This window comes from Ptychodera flava, chromosome 18 (genome assembly GCF_041260155.1).
Source record: "Ptychodera flava strain L36383 chromosome 18, AS_Pfla_20210202, whole genome shotgun sequence".
NCBI classification, from domain to species: Eukaryota; Metazoa; Hemichordata; class Enteropneusta; family Ptychoderidae; genus Ptychodera; species Ptychodera flava.
In genome coordinates, this window is record NC_091945.1 from 15,718,705 (window position 1) to 15,732,168 (window position 13,464).

General features: G+C 35.7%; 1 long non-coding RNA gene across 1 annotated transcript; it reads left to right on the forward strand.

Annotated features, from left to right (window-relative positions):
- The first annotated feature begins 645 nt into the window (after nt 1-645).
- On the forward strand, nt 646-1,515 carry LOC139116969 (uncharacterized). Its single transcript, XR_011548427.1, has 2 exons — nt 646-925; nt 1,289-1,515. It is a non-coding gene; the product is annotated as an uncharacterized lncRNA (long non-coding RNA).
- Nucleotides 1,516-13,464: the final 11,949 nt, after the last annotated feature.

The following is a 13,464-nucleotide window of genomic DNA, read 5'->3' on the forward strand; positions in this document are numbered from 1 at the left end:
TAAAAGAAAACTGTAATCGTGATCAAAAAACGACGTAGGTCGCCCAACGTCACTCCCGTCCTATGGTTGTATAATAGGACGGGAGTGACGTTGGGCGACCCACGTCGTTTTTTGATCACGATTACAGTTTTCTTTTACAATTATCTACAACATCGACAAACAACAGCAAGGAATGAGACATTGTTTTTTAATATTTTTTATTATCGTCATCATCATCATCACCACAATCAACAACAACAATAACAACAACAACAACAAGATTACTAAGTTCCCTGTGGTACAGGTACTGTTCATCCCCAAACCGTTCAAAAATCGAGCCGGATCGACTAACGGTTCTGACGATGTATGATGTCGTGACTTTGGAAAGAGTTGCGTTTCCGAGAGTGGACGGCACGCAACAGGGTATGAACGTAAGGGTCCCGTAAATGAGTATGCTGGAATTTAACAAGGCTGATCAGTATTGCAACGGGGTTCACTTAGTGTGCTGGCTTAGTGTGCTGGACTTCCGTATTTTAACTGATCTCTTCATATAAAGTCATTTTTTGCTTATTAGAAAAATCTAAAAGAACAGTTTACGCGTACTTGAAATGTCAAAATTTTGCGACGGTCACGACCCTTGACCTTTCGAATTTGACCAATGCTTTGTGTTCCCACGCGATCGTTATCGGACACATTATGCGTTGCATCTCTCAAATGAGATAACGCATAGTTTTTTCAAGTATTAACGGCTGTTCAAATCTCCAGCTGAATCTTACGAATTATGGCTGATTTCTCAGTCATTTCTTCCCCAGTGACGACACATTTTTAGTCAAAACAGCAAGTGAGTTAGGTCTATGTATGTTTCGGTGGACATTTCCCCGCGACATTGTTGGATGCAGTGACCGAGATAGCAAGTCGCCGTGGACGATAATTTTCCATTGATCCGGTAAGTATTTGAAATGCATATTTATAAAGGGCAATTACGAAATTAGTATGCCTTATAGAGAGGCTTTTCTCTGCACATCGATGTTTCCCTGGGAAGCTTGGCTTTGTATATGGCCCGACATTTTTAACCTGAGCTTGAGGGCCAGTGGCAACAACTAGTCAAGTCAATACAACTTACACAAGCCCAATACATTTCTAGATATGTTACACTTTTAATGTGTTAATTTTGCACTCGCAAAGATGCATGTAAAAAATTCCTCTATGTGTATGTAACAAATCACACACATGTTCTGAAACTGTATTGTAAATTTGTTGTCTTAATAAATGTTGCTAAGTTCATTCTCTTCTTTCTGTTTCATTTCAGTGTGCATATCAGCCAAGGCCCAAGAAAAATTCGGCAAGAATAATCATGACCTACCTAAAGAAGTCTTCAATATCAAATTTCAAAACAAAATAGGACATGAAAGACGAGACTTGGCCAGAGCTAAATGAACTCTTTTAAAAACTAATCTTTGACTAAATCACTTTTCACTGTGTCTATGAAATTTGTTGAAGCCAAAAATTTATTAAATTGGTCATCAGACTTACAGATATAGGCCTATTTTGTGCTTTTTATTTTGAACGTTTGGAAAGGTGAGTCTGCTTGTGTTTGCTGTGATCAGGTGAGTCTGAGTTGCTTTTAACTCTGTTTGGCCTGTCTTAGTTTTAGGCCAAATATGGTTAAATTACATCTCTAACCAATTGTATCATATAATACATGTACACTAAAAGAGCCTGTGTAAAAAGTACTTGATTTCACTGGAATTTGATTTCACTTATTTGATATTTGCTTACACCTTGCAAACATGCAAATGTAACAATGTTTACCAAATTCGTAACAGCAACATCAATAAAAGTAAAATCTGGTGTCAAATCAGTACTTTTCATGGTGCTCTTTTTCTGCCAGGATGACCCTGTCATTCATATGTGCATTCAAAATAACCGTTCGTTCACATACATGTGAACAGTTCAAAATAACCATTCGTTATTCAAAATAACCATTCGTTCACATTTATGTGAATGGCTAGCTGAAATGAATGTGTACTGCCTAACTGCCTATTCCCTATGCACATACAGTTAGCCATGCCAACTAGCCATGTGAATGCTAATTTCACATGGTACTGACAGGCATTCCTGTTCTATAAGCTAGCTGTAGGTGTTACAAGTAGTAAAGCTTGAACATATGTTATTTTGTTTATTATTTATATATTTATTTGTTTATTATTTATTTCAAGAATGCAAGAATGTTGTTTTCACTAAAGCATATATTAAAAGTTATAAGGATTATATATATGTGTACAACTTTGTACCCATGTAATCTTTCTTTTTTTTCGGGGGGGGGGGGGGGGCCACAAAAATTTTGTTGCTGGTGATGGGGGGGCCACTAAATTTTTTGCTGGTGTTAGGGGGGGCCTGTAAAAAATTTTTGCACCACATAGCTTAATTTTTGCACCACATTCTCTCCGCCCCCCCCCCCCCCCCCCCCCCCCCCCCCCGCCGTTAATTGTGCTCGTTCCCTTAGTTTAGATTCCATACAAACCTGTTCACCTCAACCTGTTGACCTTGGTAAATTTTCCTTTGGACAAATAAAAATTATAGACAATCATGTTATGACTAGATTTCAAAGCACAATTATATTTTTTTCTTCAAATCAACTCAAAAATGTAACAACACATTTGCCCATGTTCAGGTGTTTTTAGGGGCATCCTTATAAGGAGGTTGACTCAGGATCGTCTCAAAATTTTTCTCAAAATTTTCCTGAAAGTCACAATTTCAACTCAGAGTATCAAAAGTACATTTAACAGAAGTTTGAAACACTGAAATAGAGCAGTTCACGTAGACATCATAGAAGTATTTCAAATAAGAAATTGACATAGGATATCAATACAAATTTATCTATATATAAGCATAGTACTCAAATACATGTGCCAAATAATATTCATTTTAAATGTCTGTATGACTTGTACAATCAGGTAATAGTTATATACATGTACATTATGCTGTGTAAACATCAATCCTTTTGTATGGACCCAAGCACAGTTGTCAATCAATGGGGCAGTACCATATTATGTTGTGATGGGTTAAAAAAGGAGAAGACATGGACAATCCACAGATTTTCATGAAATTTCAAGTGCCTTTTTTTTTCTTTTTTTACACAGATATACATATATTCTATATATACCAGTAGGTAGGGGTAGGATAGGATAAGATAGGATAAATGATTTATATAGTGCCTTGTATTCATCAGCAATATTCACTGGCGCTTTACACTAGGTTACAAGTAAGCTCTCCTTAAGAAATGAGTTGTAAGCCTATAGCTCTGAAGATACAAATTTTGGGAGCTGATTGACGCTGCCATTCACAATATCATTAAGTTTACTAGATATTTACTTCCATATTTTTGCTCATGCAAAAAGTTTGGTGAGCATGACATGTTTATGTCATGCTTACATTTCATTATACCAGAGGTTGGATAAGTGAGAAATATCATGGTTAGTTCATTTGCATACCCTTATATTACTCACTGTATGTAAATGACCTTTGTTTAACTCAAATATTATAAGTATATGGACTTTAAAAAAAACTTTGTATTAATGTATCTTAGGTTGACAATTGTATTTTTGAGAATCAACCAAGTTCTTCTTCCAGATTTGTTAGAATTACAATGAAATTTGCATAGCTGTAAGTGATGGATTTCATGTCATTTTAAGTCCAGTGTCTTCCCGTAAATTGATTGCACAGTGATGTTAAATTTTATGCCGCGTTACTTGGCATTAATTCATTCATGCGTGTACAGATCATTCACTTTTGTTCAAATGATGTCAAACAGTCAGTTTGATTCTTTTGGTCTAGTAAATTGTTCACAAAGTGCCATATACCAAAAGGTTTTGATACTCACTTCATAGCTTCCCAGTGCTTATTTAATTGAAGTTTGTTCTCATTTGTAATTAGGTTAGCCAAAGTATTTTTTATATTACAACAGAAGTCATATATGATTTTCATTTGCTGCAAGCTGAGTCAACTTTTGATGAAATGATATGAAATGATCCACACCAGGTCCAGTATCTATTGACGTCTTTCCTTTCAATGAATTATTTAATACCAGATTATTTTCCTTGTTGCCATGAGTGATGGTCCTTAGTGTAGTGATGGAGCGGATATTAGTTAAATATATTCAAGTCAAATCTTAAACAAACAACTGCCAGCTGTTTAATCGCAGTTGGCTGATATATCAGTACTATGTGCCAGCTTTTGTTGATTACTTCATTTTCATTCAGAAATACTTCCAGGAGATTTTGTACAAGGCATTGCATTCACTTTAGTAAATTACAAGTAGTTTGGGATATGCTTTACTTCAAGTAATTTACATTGACTTTTGTGAGTTTTTGAAATGATTTTAATGACTAACATATAATTAGCGTACCTTTACCCAATGAATTTCATCCTTGTAAATTATTAACAACTTGCCATAACATTTCCGTTTGAGGCCACATGTTACGTCAAGGGATTTTTTGCAACAGTTAAGTTTTTTCATGTTATTTCACTTTAGCTTTCCATAACACATTTCTTGTAAACTCATAATTCTTTTAGTGGGAAATGAAAACAGAAAGTATCAACAGTCAATGGTTGTGGCTTCAAATAGGAATCTTGTGACATCCAAAGTTTTAATGTACTGGTGATGCAATTTAGGGGATTTAAATTGTCTACATCTTCCTATATGAATTGGCTAATATTTCATTTCATTTTACTATTATTAAACATTTTATGTATCTTTCATTTTTTCCATCACAAACTCAAAAAAAATCTTCAGTGATTTGACAAAACTTATAAGAAATTCCATATGTAACATTTTATTATGTAACATATGTAAGATTACATTACTGTATATGGTATTAACCCCATGACTTTCTCAAATGATGGAAATTTCAGGGACCACAGTGAATTTCTGTATTCCTTGCTCCCAGTGCAAGATGTGAGGTTGATTAGTATTCGTTTATGCAGATTACATTAACAAGTACTGTTTCAGTGTTGAAATTTTATGCTAATTATTTTTTATCAATGTGAAATATTCATGTCAGTTCTTTTGCGAAGGTTTTGGAAGATAGGTAAATGGTTGGGGAATCCCAATACCATTTCTGTTGTGCCCTGACAGGATGGCATAGATGTAACGGGGAAACCCAGATTACATGACTTGAGAACACTAGCAAATTATACCAGGGGAAAATGGCCTTTACAATACCTTGAGTGCAGAAAATTTGAGCAAGATCGTATATGTGCACCTGGTGTTTGTTATGGCGATTTTACCATGTTATGGTAGTCATGGGTTATGGTGAATTGAGGAAAAACTCACATTTAGAAAACTTTCATGAAAAATTCAGTTTTCATAAAAATTGCGTTATCATTCCAAGTTGTTTCAGTGATGAAACATTTATTTCATCTCTCTGTTGTACAGTCTCAAAACATTAAAACAACTCTCTAAACAGTGATTTCTCATTTCCATCAGGCAGTGATATGACACAATGCAGAGTTTCATCGTATTTATGAAGTGCATAGCACACTGCAGCTGATGTAGATGTGATACCACTCTATTTGCAAGAATAAATAAAAACATCAAAACTTCAGGAATATGTATTTCCTTTCATGGCACGAGTAGAGTGAATGTGTTGAAAAAAGACTGAATGTGAAGAGATGTCATTTCTTAGGCCCAAGCAAAAACTGGAAGCAAAACCGATGGCAGCTTACTTGACAAACAAAAGAAAATACCGCAATTATACGGTGTCGCTCACATTTGATCAGAATTGGTACATACCAGTATGGGTACCAAAGATCAACAATTAATGTGCAGGAAAATTCTATTTTCCATGTTATGACAATGATTTCTGCACAGTACAACCAGAAAAAATACAAGAAATATTTAAACCAGAAAAACAAGTTGACAAAAGTTGGACACGCTGCTACAGAGAAATAGATGTTTTGATCAAAAAAGGGCAAAAATTGTCCTAAAAACACAAATATTGAAATTTCACCACTTTTTTAGCAAACCGCTTCTCAGCTTGTCAAATGATGACCTGCAACATTTCGCGAAATCTGTCAGCAATATAAATCACTGGGCCATATGTATGTTGTAGTTACAGCACACAATCTTATTTGCGCTAGTGATATGGATGTACATTGTATCCTCAGACAGTGTCAAACTAAAATAAATTATAAATCTGAAAATTTACTCAGAAAAAAAATTTCTTATTTGAAAAAATTTTTTTTAGAAATTTACAATTGTAGAATAAAAATGTTCACAATTTCATTGTGACCACCCCCTCCCAAGATCTAATGGTCCATCCCTTAGTTTGAGCAGGTCTGTTAATATGTAACAGTTTTAAACAATGACAGGAAATGACTCAAGCTCAGTGGAGTAGCATGCTGGCATGCCAACACTCCTGAACATTTGCAGAATTTCCCTTTTTCTTACCTCATTTGAACATTTTTGACACTGATGTGTTCATTTGAACAAATTCACATCTCGACCCCTACATCTACCTGTACACCAAATACTGAGACGGTAGCTTTGGCGGTATGGGAGCTTTTGCGTGTGACGGACATACATCCGCACATACCCACAAATATACAGACACAGACGCCACTCAGACTCATCATATAAGCTCTTTTTGGTATTTATATATAAAACCAAATATGAGCTAAAAATTACACTATGTATTTATGTGTTTAAATTGTTTATTTGCTGTCATACTTGTAAATTTCTTGAATTCCATAATCTTAACCCTTTCACCACCATGGTTTGTCCCAAATCCATTGTTTTCTATGGTAAAGTTGGACCTGTATACAGGGAACTGGGATGAAAGGGTTAAACCGTCCAAGGGAAGTCAAGTACATTGGCACACAATATGAAATTAGGGTTTGCAGTCTTGGGTGTTTTGCCAACCTGAAGGAAAACATGTCAATGAATGTGTGCCGTTTACTTAACCCAAAACAAAATATGTCTTTAGCTCATATTTGGTTTTGTATATAAATACCAAAAAGAGCTTATATGATGAGTCGGTGGCGTCTGTATGTCTGTATATTTGTGGGAATGTATGTGCGGATGTATGTCCGTCACACACAAAGGCTCCCATACCGCCAGAGCTAACATGATCAGTATTTGGTGTACAGGTAGATGCAGGGGTTGAGATGTGAATTTGTTCAAATGAACACATCAGTGTCAAAAATGTGCAAATGAGGTAAGAAAAAGTGAAATCCTGCAAATGTGCAGGAGTGATGACATGCCAGTAAGAAACAGGCCAACACCACTGATCTTGAGTCATTTCCTGTCATTATGAACTGTAACATATTAACAGACCTGCTGAAACCATAGACAGTAGAGGGGGAAGACCGTCTTTACTCAAACTAAGAAGGGCTTGTTTTTGCTATGCATGTTGCTAAAGTTGACCTCCAGTACCTAAAGTTTCAGACCTTAATTAATTTTGTCATTCTTGTTTTTCTGGTTTAAATATTTGTCGTTTTTCTAGTTGTACTGTGCAGAAATCATTGTCATAACATCAACGTAGAATTTTCCTCCATTGAACAGATAGAAACAACATTTATTGTTGATCATTGGTAACTAATACTGGTATATACCAATTCTGATCAAATTTGAGCGACACCGTATAATTATGGTATTTTTGTCTCATAGGTTTCTTTTTAAGGTAGTATGCATCTTAAGGAATCTTTCAACCATCCTCTTTCAAAATCAAGGATAAAAATCGGGTGTCACCATGCAAATTTTGGTACTAGAGAAACAAATAACCCAAGATTTACTGATGTTTAAAATTCAAAATGGCCACCATCCCTCTGTTAACTCTATAAAGTAAAATAAAATTTTTGAATTTCGAAAAACTCAGCCGATGAAAAGTTATCTTACACCAAGAGCTTTAAGATTCTTCATTTCCTGATAATTTGTTATTTTTTTATCTGAAAGTTCTTTCCTTGGGAACTATGCCTGCCACGAGATGATATGTTGTACGTGAGTTCCAAGGAGATATCTTTTGAACAAAAACATTATCATAATAAATTCAATTTTAAATTCTATGAAATTTTCCCTGGAGAAAATGAATAACAAACGGTGAAGGTATTTTGACCAAGAATGACTAATCTTTATAAAAATCACAATCCTACCATTTCTACAAAATAAATTCTCTCTGAAAATACCCTGTTTGGGACTGCATCCAATGTTACTTCTAAACAGAAAATCACGTTTGAAAGCCTCAGAGAAAAAAATTGTCAACTAGAAAACATAAAAGCCTAAAAACTAAGATAAATGTAACAACAATTTTCATCAGAGTAAGCCTTATAATAAAATGCCACAATCTCTCACTTCTCCCCACATTCGTACTACAATCCCACCTTGATCTGCTCATGGAACTAGAATCCGTTTCTTACCGTGGACAAATTTCACCTTACTGTTTGAAATTTCTCTACTAGGAGACGTTTGCCGCTCTACTGTTTTAAATTTCTTTGTACTGTTAAAATTTTGTCTACTGTTTCAAAATTTCCCTCTACTGTTAACAATTCCTCTACTGTTTCAAATTTTGCTGTACTGTTAAAAATATCTCTACAAGGAGTCGTTCCATTCAACCATTCACTCAACCATTCGGTCTCCACTATATTGTTTCTTCTCTGTTCTACTGTTTGACCAAGAAATACTGGAGTGCATTATTTAGGATATAACTTACACAAACTTACGCTTGTAAGACTGGATGGCCAGAAAAATGGAGAAAGTGGTAAGTGATAATAGAATACAACTAGTACGATGCATTATTTTTATCAAGAAAGTTGTTCAAAGATAAGGCCTATGTTGGCATCGGCTGCGTCATTATTGGTGTGCAACTTAAATAAATCAATCTGTGTTTATAATTATGACCCAATCTTTTTCCAAGTTTATAATGACCCACTTTAACACTTGATTTGAACAGATTTGTAATCCTAATGTATATTCTTAACTAAGCTGTACACTCTCCAAATGATGGAACATTTATAAATGACATTTCAATTTAATAGGAGGGATCAACTTTCGGTAGGGCATTGGTCAAGAAGTTTTACAAATTTGACCAAGTCATGTGATAAGATGCAGCTAACGGATCCCTGTTTCTGTAAGTTGACTATATGAAGTCTTATTCATCCAAAAACGGAATTATGTTCCTGTACAAGTCATGCCTCAATTTCTGGGGTGGGGGAGGGGGGTTCGAAAGACCTGAACCTTATTATCAATAACATATCAGAGGTTTAGGGATTACCAGGGCTCATAATTAAAGCCGTACTTTTCAATCCCAGGTTCTCGCATTAGTGGAATTCTCCTCCCTGTCAAACGCTTGGCCAGTATGATGTTTGATTTGTATAACATTGATTACACAAACTGATCTCAACCTTTTGTCACATTTTGCTAATCCTGCAAACAGAGTTTATGCAAGCTTTTGATTGACGGTCAGTTCAAATCGCCAACAGTCATTTATTCCCCACCACAAATGCTCAAATTTCCTAAAAAATTGTCTTCCAGTCGCCTTAGACTTTGAATATAACCATAGAGTTCAATCGGCAGCAACTTCGCGCTGACCGCTTGGCAGTCTGTCTCTGTTTTTGCGGCCGGGGAAAACTAACAACCGGCATTTTCTGGAGCGTGTGCCTGCGTGTTGTCTGTTTGGTGTTCACTTATACAATGAATGCCACCATAGCATGTCCGCCTTTAACTTTTTTCCCTGGTAGTCCATATGGGCGACCATTATCTGAAGTTGGTAGGTCTATGACAATGGCTGCTAGCCCATTTGATATTTTAGTTCAGGGGTATCTGTTTTCGTGAGCTACACAAGAAAAGGCTATTTTTCAATATTCTGCCCATAGAGTGAATTTTCTAGTCATTTGATGTGTATACTTGCACACCTTTAAAGGGACAAAGTCGGCCACTTTTTTATGAATTTTGTTTGATATGAGATACTACTTACATTGTGTGACATGTTGAAAGATACTGGATAAATGGGTGACCATGCACATATTCGACCCGGTTTTAGACATGATACATGAAACCATTGCAAAAATGAATTAATGCTCTTGACCATTGATCCATTTTCGCGATGATTTCCATGTATCAAGTCTAAAACCGGGGTCGAACATATGCATGGTCACCCATTCATTCAGTATCTTTCAACATGTCAAACAATATACATAGTTTCTCGTGTCAAACAAAATTTATGTACAAACTGCCGACTTTGTCCCTTTAATACCAAAGGAAACGGGCATAATAGACGATAGTGATACTCAAGGTTTGGTGACCTATTAACAACCTATGGGTGTTTTTAAATGTAGTAACTGGCCATAACGACCAGTAACAATCAGAAACGATCAGTAACGAGCAATAACGACCCAGAAATAGACAGAACGAGCCATAACGAGCCAAAAATCTATGTTCTGTCCCTAAATTAAACTACAAGCGCAGGCGAATTGATTTGGCTCTTAATATAACTATAAGGGAAAACTTTTCAGTTTGGCCATCATAGAGGCAATTCCAACAGTTCCCATACTCATAGCTTTAACTCCTGTACCAGGTGTTGTTATTGATGTAATACAAGGAAAAACGGGTGTAGCAAAAAGACAGGAGAAGTGTAAACATTACTATACAAAGAATTGGTTACACAAATACAAGAAAAGGCCATGGCAGTCGCTGCCCCACTACCTTATTCAAAACATATTTCATCAGGCATCAGAAATTCAAAAACAGGAAGGATTCAGTCCACCTCACGAGCGATACACGAGATATTATCGATTAAATGGTTATGAAAGTTGAAATAATAGTCTTCCCACACATTTTGAGCTCAGAGGAGATTTCTAAAATTACAGCAATGTAACTGCTGTAGAGTGACAAACCTATGTTATGATGTCAAAGGTAAGTCAAAGGTCACGACGTCACAGGTAAGTCAAAGGTCACTGATTTATACAAGCACATAAATCACATGTGCACTCTAGAGGATGGGTCCACTGAATAATTTCTTTTCTGTGGTCATCAAAATATAACAACAAATCTCTACCATTCTTGTTGAACCATTCAAAGCTCAATTTACAATGTAAAATTTGTGGATAATGTTTGAAATCACTATAAAATTTTCTGAACTGCCTCGCACGAACATGTTTAATGTCACAGTTCTCTGCAACCCAATCAATAAAATTTTCCTTTTTCTTTTTCTTCTCCCTGAAATGGACGAAAGCTTTTTCCAACCACTGTCCGTACAAGTAGTTATCCTGTAACTTCTGTTGATCGCGTGCTCTAAAACCATCGTAGAATTTCTTGAAACCAGTCTTGAACTCTTCGAATGAATTTGTGATGGTTGGTGGTTCCAGTAACTCGGGGATCACCACTCCTCTCTGGTAAGATCGCCTCAACTCGTTGAAAATTTCATCAGGAGAAACCACTTTCTTGCGCTTTGGTTTTGGAGTTTGTTGAACTTCTAGTTGAGGCACTTCCGGTTCTGCCAGTTGTCGACACTTATTTCGAATAGCTATATCTCGATAAAATTTCACACAATGTCTAATTTGCTCATTCATGGCTTCTGGTTTATTAGCTGGGAAATATTTATACTCCAATCCATTTTCATCTGTATAGCTTGTAAGTGGTATCTCACAGTCACTTGCAGTCTGTGGCAATGGCTGAGTTGAACTAGAGGTTCCATCCATTATATTGAAAATGAGACTGTTTCACAGCTTTCCGTCTGCTTAAATAGCCACCCAGGATGATGAAACACAGGATGTTGCAATATCACAAAGGATGTTGCATTAATGTACGTGAGTTCATATACCTGTTTTCTCTCCTAATTTAGGAGGAATGTAAGGTCACAAAAAGTGTACAAATCAGGCAGGAGAAGGTAGCAGGGCAGGTAGCAGGCATTGGAAGCATAAATGTGGACCATAAATGTGCGCATGCCTGTAAGGGGGTCATCCTCGTACGCGGATGACATTTCAAAGATCAAAGCAACGTGCTTCTTGAGATACGTGTTTTGTACTTTTAGAAGTACAATCAGTAAATATCAGTAAATATAGAAATATTGCATGCTAAACTGATTTTTTAATGCTATCAATTTCTATTAAGGTAAACGTAGAATGCCTACATTTTCTACAAAACAATATATCTCTCCCTCCCTCTATGATGTGCTTCTTGAGAGATATATTTTGTATCCTTAGAAGCACTCAATCAGAAAATATAGGAAAATTGCATGCTGAAACCGACCATTGTTTTTGAAAATTATTTAATTTCTTTGAATGACTAGTGTAGATCACATTTTAAAATCGAACCTCCCCTCTAAAATGTAATGCTTCTTGAGATGCATATTTTTTACTCTTTCATAGAAGCACAATGAGAAAAGATAGGAAAATTGCACCAGTTACACCCAAATTCTGTTAAATTAAGTCATTCTATAATAGTTAAATTTAGAATGCCTAAGTGTGGATCACAGTTAAAACATAAACATTTCTCCTCCCCTCTGTTATGGCTCTTGCTTCTTGAGATACATATTTTGTACCATTAGAATCACAAAGATAGGAAAATTGCATGTTAAAACGAATTTTTAAGAAATCATGCCATTTTGTGTTCAGTTAAAATTAATATGCATATTTTAGGTAACAGTTTAAACAAAAATCCCTCCCCTGTGTGATGTCTTGTGCTTTTTGAGATATATATTTTGTACTCTAAGAAGCACAATAAGAAAAATATACAGAATATTTAATGTTAAAACAAATTTTGTATGATGTCTTTTTCTGCTCAATAATTCTGTAACAAAAACACAGATTTCATACGAGCATTGTCTTTTGTATAAAAAGTTAAAGCATTGTAAAAAACTGGTAGAGTTTGAGATTTGCTATAATTTGCTGTGTACTTTTTGGGGTATGGGGTAAGCTTTGGTCCTATTTCAAAGATATTGCATATTACAATATGCCTTCTTAAAGTAGGATAAATTGCCTTTCTAATGATGCCAAACAAACGACGTTATGTTTAAAAATAAGCTCAGCAGATGACTTACAAGAAGACAGGTTTGATGAAAATGCATGTGGGTCGCAAAATCATGATCTTGTGGTACCCTTCAAAACATGACCGTAACAGCTATTGTGTCCCCATATTTTTTCTGTTAAAATTCCATTTCTTATTCCAGAGATCCCAAGGCTTCTGAAAAACACAGGTTTGTTATCCTGGGAAGGGGTGCACGTAGCCCCCTCTAGCCCACGGCCCATAAACGTAAACTTTCAACTTATGCTGATGATATAAATACTCTTGTGACTCGTAATACTGAGTTTAGGGTTAAAATATTGGTTTTCTGTTTACAAGCATGCTATGCAAAAATCATATAATCGTAAGTCTCTGAGGTCTATCGTAAATCTCTCAGGCTCTTGGCGTGGGCGTAATGATCACCTGCTTGAAATTTTTGGAATATTAGTATTGGTCTCACGGTCCTTGGTACTTATTTAGGTAACAGT